Source organism: Uranotaenia lowii, unplaced genomic scaffold (genome assembly GCF_029784155.1).
Source record: "Uranotaenia lowii strain MFRU-FL unplaced genomic scaffold, ASM2978415v1 HiC_scaffold_298, whole genome shotgun sequence".
Lineage (NCBI taxonomy): Eukaryota > Metazoa > Arthropoda > Insecta > Diptera > Culicidae > Uranotaenia > Uranotaenia lowii.
In genome coordinates this window covers 31,805-45,381 of record NW_026598199.1, presented here as the reverse complement: position 1 = coordinate 45,381, position 13,577 = coordinate 31,805, and the positions used below count along the sequence as shown (strand labels likewise).

General features: G+C 33.3%; 5 non-coding genes across 5 annotated transcripts; 3 read left to right on the top strand and 2 right to left on the bottom strand.

Annotated features, from left to right (window-relative positions):
- Window positions 1-2,999: 2,999 nt before the first annotated feature.
- Window positions 3,000-3,079, top strand: Trnal-uag (transfer RNA leucine (anticodon UAG)). Its single transcript has one exon. It is a non-coding gene; the product is annotated as a tRNA-Leu (tRNA).
- A 222-nt stretch (window positions 3,080-3,301) lies between these two features.
- Window positions 3,302-3,373, bottom strand: Trnaa-ugc (transfer RNA alanine (anticodon UGC)). Its single transcript has one exon. It is a non-coding gene; the product is annotated as a tRNA-Ala (tRNA).
- Window positions 3,374-4,299: 926 nt separating this feature from the next.
- Window positions 4,300-4,371, top strand: Trnaa-ugc (transfer RNA alanine (anticodon UGC)). Its single transcript has one exon. It is a non-coding gene; the product is annotated as a tRNA-Ala (tRNA).
- Window positions 4,372-4,549: 178 nt separating this feature from the next.
- On the bottom strand, window positions 4,550-4,622 carry Trnar-acg (transfer RNA arginine (anticodon ACG)). Its single transcript has one exon. It is a non-coding gene; the product is annotated as a tRNA-Arg (tRNA).
- Window positions 4,623-13,007: 8,385 nt separating this feature from the next.
- Trnae-uuc (transfer RNA glutamic acid (anticodon UUC)) lies at window positions 13,008-13,079 on the top strand. The gene has a single exon. It is a non-coding gene; the product is annotated as a tRNA-Glu (tRNA).
- The last annotated feature ends 498 nt before the right edge of the window (window positions 13,080-13,577 follow it).

Genomic DNA, 13,577 nt, shown 5'->3' with positions numbered 1-13,577 from the left:
GTACAAATGTTGTGTAGTCTGTGGCCCGTTTAAAGTCAAGTACCGTTTTTCCTCCTTGCGATGGTTCAAAACGGAGTTCGAACTGCGAACTCAAAATTGATCCTTTTTTTTCCTTCGGCGAGGGAGCAAAGCTGAGTTCGACCTTATGAACTAAAAATTTAACTCTCTTTGTTGGACTGAAAACACTTAGCGAGTTCAGTCCGAACCGGAACAGCAACCAACGAACACGTCGCAAAATTTTGTCGTTCCGGAACAATCACCGGAAGACTATGAAGGAACTTCATAATGGAATGCATGTTCACCGTGTCAGCGTAAAATTCTGTCCGTCATTGTCATCATACGGTGAGCGGCTTGGAATGTCCGGAAACTTCCGGATGATGTTTACTTCCCGTAGTAAGTAACATTTGGAAGTTCTCTTTGACCGGGAGTGTCAAAACTTTCCACCGCTCTTTAATTACTAGTGATTGAAATCCTCAACCATTTTCTCATCAGAGGCATTCAAAATACACACTTTGAGGCCTCGTATAGTAATACAGGAGACGATACATATACATTCATTCAAACCTCCCCCCATGAGGAGGATCTGCTCCGAGAGACACTATCCGTTCGCTGCTCAGAACGAACTCTCTCAACGTTCGGTTGCTACATGATGCATGAAGAAGACGAGGCACACATACTCATTTACGTTATTGAATTTGATGGACTCAAGCCGATAGGTGTCGTTGAGGAGAACATCTTCAACCTCGCCGCAAAGGTTGAGGCAACAACGACAACAACCGAACTTATTGCATTGCATAGGCCCGCAACGTATGGAGCAAGGAGGGGGGAGGAAAAGAAACGAAAAAACTAGCTGTCTGCGTGCGGTTGCTGTGCAATAATAGCAACGGCAGAAAAACCTCGGGTATCCGATCCAGGCACAAACGAGGAGACTCGGGTTTGCTCTGCCTTTTGAATTCGGTTCCCTCAAGAATGTAACAGGAGATGAGTGAGAGCCATTCGTTTGGTTTTTTGAATTCGCTGACTCGAATGTATATTGCTCCTTGAAGGCGGGCCATGTGAGAGCGTATGCATCATCGGTTTTGACGTTTTCGCTGCCTCAAAGCAACCTTTGCTTCCGAGTAAAGCGTTGAGCGAGAGATGGTTGATCAATTCATGCTCAGCAAAATTCAATCACTGTAATTACAATGCAACGTACCAGAACAGCAACATCCAGGTACAACAAATATTAATCATCCTTTAATTCCCATAAAATAAGCTACCCTCGAAAAAAAAGGATAAATTCGAGCTCGGCTGCCGAACTTAGTATTGAGTATGCCTATCAGAACTTATGTTTTGCTATTGCCCAGTTAAACTCAAAGTTGAGGGCGGCCACCGAAGTGCTGTTTTGAATCAAAACTACTTCATTTTGAGTTTAAAAAAAAGAGCGTGTGTTCAAATCTGACCAAAATTTGGTTTTTTTATTTCTCAGTTTGGTTTTGACAGTTCTCTTCGGTCTGTTTTGAGACATCTGGTGGCCAAAAAACAAAAATTGGTTAAAAACGATCGTTGGAAATTTTATACAGGTTTCGCGACGTCGGCTAGCGTTCTCTGTGATTTTACTAAAGGTGATAGACGAAAATCTGTAAAAAATCTAATTCAGGACGCAAAATCTTCCAAAATCAGTTATTTAAACTGAAACGTCAGCACCAAAAATTATGTGTTATTGAGTGCACATTGTCTTTGTTGTCAATAAAAACATATTTAATAAATGAGTCCCTTGCAAGGAATTGCCTCTTGAGAAATTCAGCGAATTTTCCTGTAAAGCTTTTTAAAATTTATGGTACATCAAAAATTTAATTTATAAAAAGGAATTTTTGGCCCAGTGCACAATTCTCAGGAACGCCTTTTTGATAAAAAAAATCATTTTACGTCGAAAAAATACACATTTTTTTAACAAGTATCTAAATGCAAAATAGTAATGGTAATGTTTTTTCATTAATTTGTTGTTTTCTGGTGAACCTGCTAATAGTATTTGCACAGATGAAGTATTTGTGACAGAACTGTTGCGCCACAAACAACTCGCAAGTTTGGGCAAAATAACCTCAGAAACAATTCTGTTCGTCTGCTTGCAGCCAATTTATTGTACTGACTGTGAAGTTTATTATAATTTTGTAAGGTTTTTGTTCCCTTTTTCTATCTCTGAAAATTTAGTACTCATACATTAAGGTAATTAAGGTAAAAGGGGTAAAATTTTAGAAAACCAGTAAATTTGGCAACACCTCAATTGATAATCTTAAATGCGCTATCCGTCTCACCGTGGCGCTTCGATCATCAAAAAGTTTGAATTCAGAAGTTCCGCGCGCGCACAGAAAAACCCGTTAGTTTTAAGTGAAAATTTTAAACGAACGGAAGTCGGACGCGCATAGTCGCTAGCTCCGCGTAAAGTGAAGTTTTCGCACGGAATTAACCGGTCCGGAGACGAGATTACGGCATAAATCGAATTCACGTGAGCTATTGTATCGGAGGGAAGTGTGAAAATATTGGGAAAATTGTGAAATGTTGGTGGTTTCAGAGGTTTTTATTATGTTAAAAGTGTTGTATCGATGGGGTTGTTCAAAATCTTTTAAGGGTTTATGGTTATCCTCAGTGGCACTGAATCAGTGCTATGCCCTCGGAATAACGGAATTCCGCAATCATTAATGGAAAAATCCAATGGGTTTTAATTCAGTCATTCTGGTTGGTAAGGGGAAATAATTTTTTGGGAAGGAGGAAGCCAAGTGTGATGTGATGAGGTGAAATTCAGTTTTAATCCTGAGTGGGTGTGCATGACAGTTACCATTTGGATTAATTCCGGTAAGTAAAAATAAATCCTTAGTTTGCATTGAACCATTGAAGAAAATTTTTCAACAAGTTTAGCACCTGACAGCGTTTTTCCTCCCAAAAAGTGTAACGTAATTTGTGGATGCATATGGGTACTAAAATAATTTAAAAATACGAACAGTCCCTCAACATGCTTATAAGGCAGCGTGGCCGAGTGGTCTAAGGCGCTGGTTTTAGGCACCAGTCAGAAATGGCGTGGGTTCGAATCCCACCGCTGTCAAGTTTTTTATTACTCCGAATTAGAATTGCCATGGCTGCGAGTATAAATTTTTTTTCAAGCTTAACATTTAATTGCGGTGTATGATACAATATCAACTTTCATTGAATTGTACCTTTTGATTATTTGAATCGAATTCGTTCAATAAATTTAGTCAGTTTTTTTTATATTATGAATGGCGAAATAGGAAAAAGTACAAATAAGAAGGATATTAACAAAAAAGATTGGAGATACCGGGGATCGAACCCGGGGCCTTTCACATGCAAAGCGAACGCTCTACCACTGAGCTATATCCCCTGCCGATGAAAAGAGCCGCCTGGAGCCGAAGCAGCCAGCTTGATCGATTTTTTGACATCGAAGAAAATCGATCAAATCTTACCTGGAATTTCAGTATTACAAGGTGTTCTCCTGTTTTGAAATACAATCCCACTACTCGCTGGTTGATGGACATTCAAGGTATTTTCATCGAAATAATTCCAATTTGAAATATACATTCGTTCTCATTTAACCTTCGGAATCAGAAATCCTATTGGAAAAGTGTGAAGTAAGAATGTAGAATGGCGTATGCAGACTTGTAATTCAAGAAAAAAACAATGAAAGGTAATTTTTAATTAATCTCTAACATTAGAAAACACCCCATATTGAACTCGAGATCTTTTCTTTACATAATAGAAATTGTTTCGTTTTTTTTTGTACTTATTGATATTTGGATTTTATTGAAGGATAGTGTCATTACAAGGGATTTAGAAATATTTCCTATTTTTTTTGTACCGGCCCATCACACTCTCCAATACCAAAGGGTCAGTTGGGCCCCCTGGACGCTACTCTCAGCATGTCTGGCAGCAAAATGAAAATAAAAGTAACGGGAGCAAATTGGTATCATGCTGAGAACACAAATATTTATAATGTCGTACGAGGAAATGTATTATTTAACTAAATTGACTACAATATGAATCTCAATGGAAAATAAGTTGCTTTGAAGAGCTTTATTAAATTACGTGAAATCTGCATTTATCTCACGGGAACACGGGATTTAAGGTCAATCTGTGAAATCAAAACGTAAATTGGTAAACCTATTCCCTCTTTTCTCAGTACATATGCTCGACAGCTGCTGCCATCTGGGCAACCTCACAGGAAACTTAATTGAGTTTTTACGTTCTTCCCTTTCGCACTTTCAGCATCGAAGATTTTAATGGGCCATTAATCTACCCGCTTTCATCGCAGGGGATATAGCTCAGTGGTAGAGCGTTCGCTTTGCATGTGAAAGGCCCCGGGTTCGATCCCCGGTATCTCCAATTTTTTTTGCTACCGAACTTTAATAAATTATGTTACATTCCTACATAGAAGAAAGATGATAACCAAAATACCTTTTTTTTTTTAAATTTAATCCTTTCCTTTTACATTCTTAATAAAATTAATTTTTAAGGGAAATCACAATTTCGTGTCGTAGTGCAGCTGTTCAAAAAATATTACCGATCCTGCCAGGAGTCGAACCTGGAATCTTCTGATCCGTAGTCAGACGCGTTATCCATTGCGCCACAGGACCTTGTTGAGCGGAGGGTTATACGGGCCCTACTGATCATGTGTATCGTTACACGTTCGGTACATGACTTGACTGAAGTGTATGCTTCCAGTTCCAACAGTTTTAACTAAGTTTTGAAATTTAAGAAAAACAACTTAATTTAAAGATTCTCTTAAATTTTTTCTAAATAATTCGCAAAAAGTAATAGAAATCCTTCAAAAAATAATTCGAAAATCATTTAACATTTTCTCAACTTGCCGATTTCCAAAAGCAGTTCTATAATGTGAATCTGAAAACTGGTCCTCAAATTTGAATTCTCAACTCAGGTTGAAAAAAAAATATCCCTGGATAAATAAAGCACACTTTTAAAAATAGGACAATGCAATGGGTAAAAAGCGAAGGACGAAATACTTGCCACAAATAATATACAAATGCACATGAGTGTTATGTTTCGCTTAGCATAATCAAAATTTTTAAGTCTGAATCTGAAATCTCTGAAGACTGCACCTAAGGTTGATGTCATGCTGAAGCAACAGGCAACGCAACGCGTTCACACGACAAACCAGCTCTCATTTGATCTCCATGGAAAAAGCGCAGACCTGTCATGCTGAGCGCATTGGAAAGCGCGATAAAGCTGATGTCAGGATGTTTTGTAGCGCGACAAATAGGAAATCCAATGGGAATATTGTTTTTTCTCGTTTTAAAACAGTGATTTCGGGTTTTAATCACAATAATTCGAATATCCGTCCAAATTTGTTATAATAAACTAAATAATATCTGAATCGACAAGAAAATTTTCAGAAATTCTTGGTTCCCGCAAAAAAAAAACAAGGAATTTTGTCGGTTCAAATTTCGGTATTCTTGCAATCCGATCATGATCTGATAAGTTTTTGACTGTTCCCGAAAGAAAGGAGACGATTCAAAGCATTATCAGATGTAAAGAAGTGATGATTTGTAGGGAATTTCAAAGCGACATGTCGCGCCAGCATGACATCCCAATGCGTTGCAACGCTTTCTTATTGGAACGTGTGAACGCGTTGCGTTGCTTGTAGCTCCAGCATGACATCAGCCTAACCTAGGCTTGTCAGATACTTTCGAAAAAAAAAACGGGACATTTAATAGCCAAGTATATACCTTGCGTCTTATTTTTATGAACAGTACATAAAAATAAGACGCAAGGTACTTTTTATTAACTTTCAACTTCCACGACTTTTGACTATAATGATATACAATAACTCAGGATATATTACTAGCAAAATAATAAAAATTTTCAGAGTGATTTTTGAAAAATAAAACTAACATGAGTAAAGTTTTTGAAAAGTTGTATCAAGAGCTACACGAAATACTTCAGACTCGAACAAAAAAAAAGATTTCTATTGAAATTTTTACGAATGGCTTTCGAAAATCATATTTCTATCCAAAAACAAAAATTTATTTCAAAAATTTTTTTTTAATATGACACTCTCCTTTTTAAATTCGAAACATTCATAGATTCATTCCAAATTTCCTTTTAGTTCTAATTTTTGACAGAAATTAATTGGTTGATTGCTCTCACAAACCGTCCAAAATTCTGTAAAAATCGCGTTCCTCAATTCAAGCCTAAAATATTGTACCTCGCGTATCTTTAGATTTTTTTACTCCGAAGATGTTTTTAGCTAAATTTTCTTTTAAATTTAGATCAACTATCATCACTGAAGTACAGAAATTCTACGAAAATCTCACTTTTTCTACTTTCATTATTAAAATAGCAAGACAGACCCCGTTCGTTTTTGGCAACATTCGATTTTGGCACCAAAAATGAGGAAAAACATAAAAATTTCAAAAAACAAATAAAAACAAAAGAATAGAAATGATAAAAATATCAAAAAAAAAAAGAAAATGCAAAATGACAAATATGGTAAAAATAACAAACATTCTAAACATAACAAAAACAGTGCACACTGTGTCTAAAACATGATAAAAAATAACAATGAATGACTAGAAATTATCGAAAAAATGATTGAAAATTGAGTAAATAATAATATTGTTTGTATGGGAATCGACTAACTTATCCCATGTTAGATTTATTTTTCAAGAACCATTCAGCAAAATCTCGATAATATACCTATTAGGTATGTTATTTATTAAAATGCATACAGGCCCCTTTCGCTTTTGGCAACACTCATTTTCTGTTGCCAAAATCGAACGGGTTTTCAACAGCTTTTTCTTACCTTATTAAAAATAAGCCATTGTGAATATTATTAACTTTTTTCCTATTGGAATTCCGGCTTGCAGTCTTTTTTAAAGCAAAAAAGATTTTTGGTTTTATAAATCCAAAGTTTCAATCTGTTTTGGATCTTGTTCAAGGACTGAAAATGTATTTTTATAAAGTATTTTGCCGGAATTACCATAGGAAATCCCATACAGACAATATTATTATTTACTCAATTTTCAATCATTTTTCGATAATTTCTAGTCATTTAATGTTATTTTTTATCATGTTTTAGACACAGTTAGTACTGTTTTTGTTATGTTTAGAATGTTTGTTATTTTTACCACATTTTTTATTTTTCATTTTCTTTTTTTTTTGATATTTTTATCTTTCAAAGTCAGATTTTCGTTGAATTTCTGTACCTCAGTGATAGTTGATCTAAATTTAAAAGAAAATTTGAGCTAAAAACATCTTCAGAGTAAAAAAATGAAGTACCAGTACCCATGCATTTCATTTCCAATTAATTATGAACTGTTCTGTATACATTTAGCCAAAGTTGTTCAGATCAAGTAATAGAAACAAGATATTTTAAAATTACTTTAAAAACTTAAATATTCAATATCACTTCTTTCTTTATATATTTGAGGCTCTGGAGTCGAAAATGTTGTAGTTGATATAGATACCTATAGACTTTTCTGAATAATTTTAAACGGCCGTTTTTGATAATATACCAAGGGGGAATAAAAGCTTATTGAATTAAAGTCGTTAATTCCTCCATACATTCAAAACATAATAATTTTAATCTTTTTTAACATATAAATCAGGGTGGCCAGCAAACCGGGAAAAAACCAGGAACACGAATATTTTTTTACCCAGAAGCCTTACATTTCAGAGTACACTTTACATTCCGTAAAGAAAATATGGAGAAAATTCGAGATTTTTTTCAAAAATTGAATTTCTTTGTTCAGCTGCGCTATCATTTTCAGTGTTTCGGTTCCAAAATATTTTACACATATTTTAAAATAACGAAACGTAGCAGAAAAAAATCTCGTTAATAAACTATTTCTTTGCTCACGGTTATTGTGTGTAAATAGTAAAAAAATGTGTTTTAAAAAAATGAAAAAAAAAACCTTAATTAAATGTGAAGCTTTTTTTATGAATTAGCTTTACTAGCGTTATTTAATTTAAAATTATATATTTCATACCTTAGTGCACATTCTTTACGAATCTGTAGAAAAAAATAAACCTGAAAGTCTGGATGAAGAAATTTGTTAAAGAAATCAAAAATTTTGATAACATTGCATTCATTCGTTGATAATTTTGATGCTTAACACCTTTCTTACAAATGGCCTAAAATTTATTATGTTCTAAACTTCTTCAGAGACACGCTATGCTGAACCAAAACTAAAATAAGCAGAAATGTCGAGATGTATGGGAAAAAATTTTTAAGAGTCCTAGCAAAAAATTGAATAAATATGTTGAACAAATAAAGATGAAATAAAATTGACTAATTTGTTTGTTTGTTTGTTTGTTTGTTTATTTATAACAGTAGAGTAAGAATACAATATTCTTTTAATTTACTACTTTCGGCGTTCACATGAGTAAATATCGTTCACTATGAGTTTCCCTAACTATTTACCTTTATCTACTATTTAAATCTATCCTACATAAACCAGCCGTATCGAAAGGAAGAAACTCGAAGAAGTGCTAATTTTGATGCTGTTTCCAAAAATTCAAATATTCTCTTTAGAAAATTGCTTCCGATTGAATACGCTACAGGTCAGGCGGTAAAGAATTGTAGTTGACAATACCTCTTACAAAGAGAGAGCTTGCATACAAAGCTGTTCTGTTAGGAGGTACGACATAATTTTTGGACAATTTTGAATTAAGAATACGAACGTACATGTATACGTTTTTATCTTAATCATGCTTCAAGTTTTCATTCCATTGATAATATATTTAAAAAAAATTCTAATAAAACGTAAATTCATTGGTTTGTGTTATTTATGAATTTTGCGCTTTTACTGATAACCGCATTCTTCATTAGAAAGGAAATGTGAAAAAATACATATCATATATTCTGAATAATGTTTAATTTGAATGATTTACAAAAGATCCAGAATGTAAAAATTTTACTCTCAGCACGGTTTTGAATATTTGGATTAAAATTTCAAATTTAAAGTTTTTAATTAATACCTACATTTTCGGGGCCGGACTGAACATTGTTAGATTTTTTATTAATATTTATTGCAAATCCAAAATTCCAGCAAACACATTATCGAAAAAAAAAATTTTAAAGTTATCCAATAAAAAACTGAATTCCACCTATTATGAATCTTGAACTAACATCAGAAGTTAAAATTAAAATTAAAATTAGAATTATGAATTTGAATTTAAATTTGATCAGTAGTTCAATCCGAAATTAATTGTTCATGATCATATTTCAAATATCAGAGGCCAGAGCTTAGTAAGAGCGCAGAAGATAATAAATAAATTTTTCATTCGCACTTCAATTTAAAATTTTCAGATGACATGGCGTTATATCAAAGCAATATATTATCAAATTCAAATCATGAAAATAAATTTTATAAAAGCGAAGTTGTTGTCCAAGACTGAGAAAAAGGTATCCGACGAGATTTCACAGGATACTAGAGCTATTTTCTACTAAAATCATATTCTTGAAGCTTAGCATTTCAACTTGTTAAAATTTTCTTTTCTGTATCCCAGCAAACATTCATACACATAAATGTCTACTTATTTGGTAAAAAAAGACCCGGTCTACAGAAATGTACAGATTTCTTCATGTGTTTTTAAACCGGGGAAATCATGAAATATGTTACGGAAAACCGAGAATTTGAAAATGGAAACTCACTGGCCACCCGTGTTAAAGCTTTAATAAAACTAAAACTAATTTCTCAATTTTTATTTGCATTTCAAACTTAAATTAGATGCAATTTCCATATTCGAAACTCAGTTTTCGGAGTATGAGAAGAAAATATTCAAATTTACTTACCATTTTTAACATTTGGATTTGAAATTTTTACTTTAAGTAGTTTTTCATTAATTCATTCATTTCAATTTTTATTCAGATTCACAAGTTCAATAACTAATGAAAAATTGAAGAAAGTTATATATTGTAAACCAAAAATTCAGAAATTGATGGTTGAGGAATTTGATACTTATTTCACTGTTTGGTTGTCATAATTCATCTGGAATTTAGTTTCAAAATTTTCCACAAATTCGGAATTCAGTGTTTTATTTTAAGTTGAAAATGAAAGATTAATTTTGATTCTAAACTATAATTTTATGTTCCTTCAAAATTTCGTTCTTTGAAAAATCTAGAAACTTCTAGAACTTATTTTCGAAAGTAAGGATTTAAAATAAATAACTTTCAATGTGAATTGACTTAAACCTAAATAATAAGACTCATATTTTTTACTTTTTTTTACAATATATGCATCGTTCAAGAGGAAACTTTGTATGAAAAATTTTGTCACCAAACGCCCAAACATGTGAAGCCTGCAGATTCTATCGAAAACTTCGCAAAAATTTGGAAAAAAAAGTGGCCAATATCATGGCAAATCAGTCTAATGCGCAATTTTCAATCGAAAATTCGATCACTGGCCTACAAATGACTACAATTTTTCATTGATTCACTGTAAAAGAAGACTAAATTGTGTTTATACTGTTCATTTTCAATCGTGTTTGAAAAAAATTGGGACACCCTGTAAATCAGTATTCTGAATTAAAAATCCGAACCTATAACCTGAAATTTAAATCTAAAATCTGAATCTAAAACTGAATCTGTAATCTGAATCTTGTATCTGAAATCTGTTACTTCAATTTATTGGCCTTATCGGTGAAAAGAGATTTCCTTTTTAATAGGGACATCTAAAGATTAGGCCGATAAGGTCGATAAATAAAAGTAACAAACATCAACAACGGTGATTAATTTGAAAGTGAAATCTGAACCTGAAGCTTCAATCTGAAATCTGAATGAGATCTGAATCTTATATCCGGATCTGGAATTCCGATCTGAAGCCTGAAATCTAAATTCAAAATATTAATTCTGAATCTGGAATGTAAATATGAAACCTATAGCAAATATAAATTAGGCCTTTAACATTGAAATCTGATAAAATTAAGAATACAATTAATTGGAAGTTAATTAACTTCATGTTTTACGAATTATTTTAAAGAAACTATAATACTTAAGCAGGGATCTATGATCCTTCTGAATTTCTCACGTTATGCAATTCAGCGTAAAGATCAAATTGATGATGATAAAAAAAAGTTTTCAGCTAGCTATTCTGGAACCGAAAATTCTTAATTAAGTCAGCTTACATTCAAAACATGATGTGTTAAGTGTGCCCATGAACGAATGGAAAGACCCTTGGTTCTTGTCAAAAAAAAACCCCTCAAGGTTAATATGTTCGCGATATCATCACTTCCCGGCCCTCGACCTTTTAAACTAACCATGACTGCATTCGGTCATCATATAATGGAATCACTTTTCCTCCCTACTAAAAGCAACAGGTGCATCTGCAATAATAAAGGGATGCCAGGATTCTCCCCATCTCGTATTTTTTGCTACTTTGTTTTCGTTCTTCAAACTGGGCGAAAACTTTTCGATTGTCTTAGCAGAAGATATTCTGAACCCGAAATGCCGTTCGTTGTTGACCATACAGTAACGGTCCGAGGAATGAACGGTTTATGAGGGATGTACCTGAATGGGAATAATTTCTGCCAAGGTGCCGTGGTTCTTTCTGCACTCGAAAGAAGCAAAAAAATAACCGTAATTGCTGATGTTTAATGAATCCTGTCGATCGGCGGTGCACGTGGCACTTGATTACCATATTTTTGGGGAAGCAGCAGATGCACCGCGATGCAATGTGTTTGCAGTGCAGATTCGATAGAGATTCTTGAATAGGGGTTATCAACCCAACAACCAAACCGGTGCAAAATTAACGGAATCAAATTGAGCGTTATCAACCATGTAATTATCGGAAAATGCAACTGTAAATCTCTACTGGCGATTGAAATATCACTTGCTTGATTTCTTGTTATTCAATGTGATTTAAAATCAAGCCGATTTGCGGTTAAATTATTTCAAGCGATATGATTTGGAATAATCATAAGTTACAAATTTAGTCTATTTTTGATTCAATGTACAATTATGTGTTTTCCACAATTATTTAATTTAGTCGTTCCCCATGGTGGTGTTTTGAGTCTAATATTTCTTAAATTGGTATCGTGTAAACAAAGCCTGGTACTAGCATAAACATATTTAATTTTCGTTTTTACATCTAAAAACGTGATACTCTTTTAATTTTTTATGTAAGTGAAGTTAAATTGTATTTTTAAGTAGATAAGGCTAAAAGCTTTTTCATGGTCATCTCAATGCTCTCTGTCCTCATCCCGGGTGTGAAAAGTAGTTTTAGTTTATTTTTATCTGGCGAGGTTTTTTCCCTCCAAATTTCATTGCGAACTAAAAGACCAATACTTAGTAATTTTGGGATAAAAAAAAGCATTCTTATATTGGCATATAAATTTTGCAAGGCAAAAAACGCAAATAATATCAGGGATTCAACACAAAATTCAAAATCATAATTTAAATTTCCAAGTGAAAATTCAACAGTTCAAAAAATGTATTTTTTTGACCGGGGAAATGCATTTTTCTCAGAATAGAGGTTTTGGCTTATTGGCACTTTTCAAAAATCAATAATACTGATAAATATTTTATCTCAAAAGGAGAAGGCAAAAGAATTACCACGTAATTACACTTGTAAATACGAGAACAACAAATTTTTAATCCGTGGAAAAATCTTTTTTGTAACGGCCCATTTTTAAGCAGTTTCTTAAGGCAGATAAGACTAGAGATGATTCCAGGCAGATTCTAATGATTTTTATGTCTTTTCGGCCCAATGATTTTTTTACTTTTGTTTCAAGCGATTGAAAGATGCTTTTCTAATGATGGATTTAGGTAGTTCAAATTATAATCCACCTTCTGAAGTGCCCAGTATTAGAAACAACATGCCATTCTTAATGCCATGTTGTCAACAAACAAAGCACATCCGCAATTTAATATGGACTCAAGTAGGTTACCATGCCATCTACCTCTACCTATCTTTAATCCGTTGCGACTTCTTCTTGGTGGTGAACTGGTGAACAGGTAGATAAATAAAACAAAAATCCCTTTGTAACCACTTCTGTCAACATCCCATATGGTCTAGTGGCTAGGATATCTGGCTTTCACCCAGAAGGCCCGGGTTCGATTCCCGGTATGGGAAATTTTTTGTATTTTGCATTAAAAGTAACATATGTAATTCAATTTTTATAGCCTAATCAATAAATCACGTGATATTGATTTTTTACAAATTTTTCATCACATTAAAATTGAAAAAAAAAAATTATTTAGAAGCTCAGTCAAACGATGAAACAGGTACAAAATTCATAAAATCCTTTGCTCGTGATGAGTTAAGGCATATATTGCTGGACAAAAGTATTTGGCATAAGTTAACTATTCGCATTTTTTCAATGCTACTCTTAATAGATTATGATATTAACATAATTTTCATGTGGATGGATTCTGTGAAATGTCCTATTTCTAGGCACACGAAATTCACAATGTTTTACTCTGCTTCAAAGCAAGAAAGGAAGATGATATTCTCCATTTTTCATTGGAAAAACTATGCGGGCATACAGGAGAACATGCCCATTTTTCTGCTTAAATTGATCTTTAAGCACTGTTTATGAATAATCTAATTCATTTATTCAACTTTTGTTTA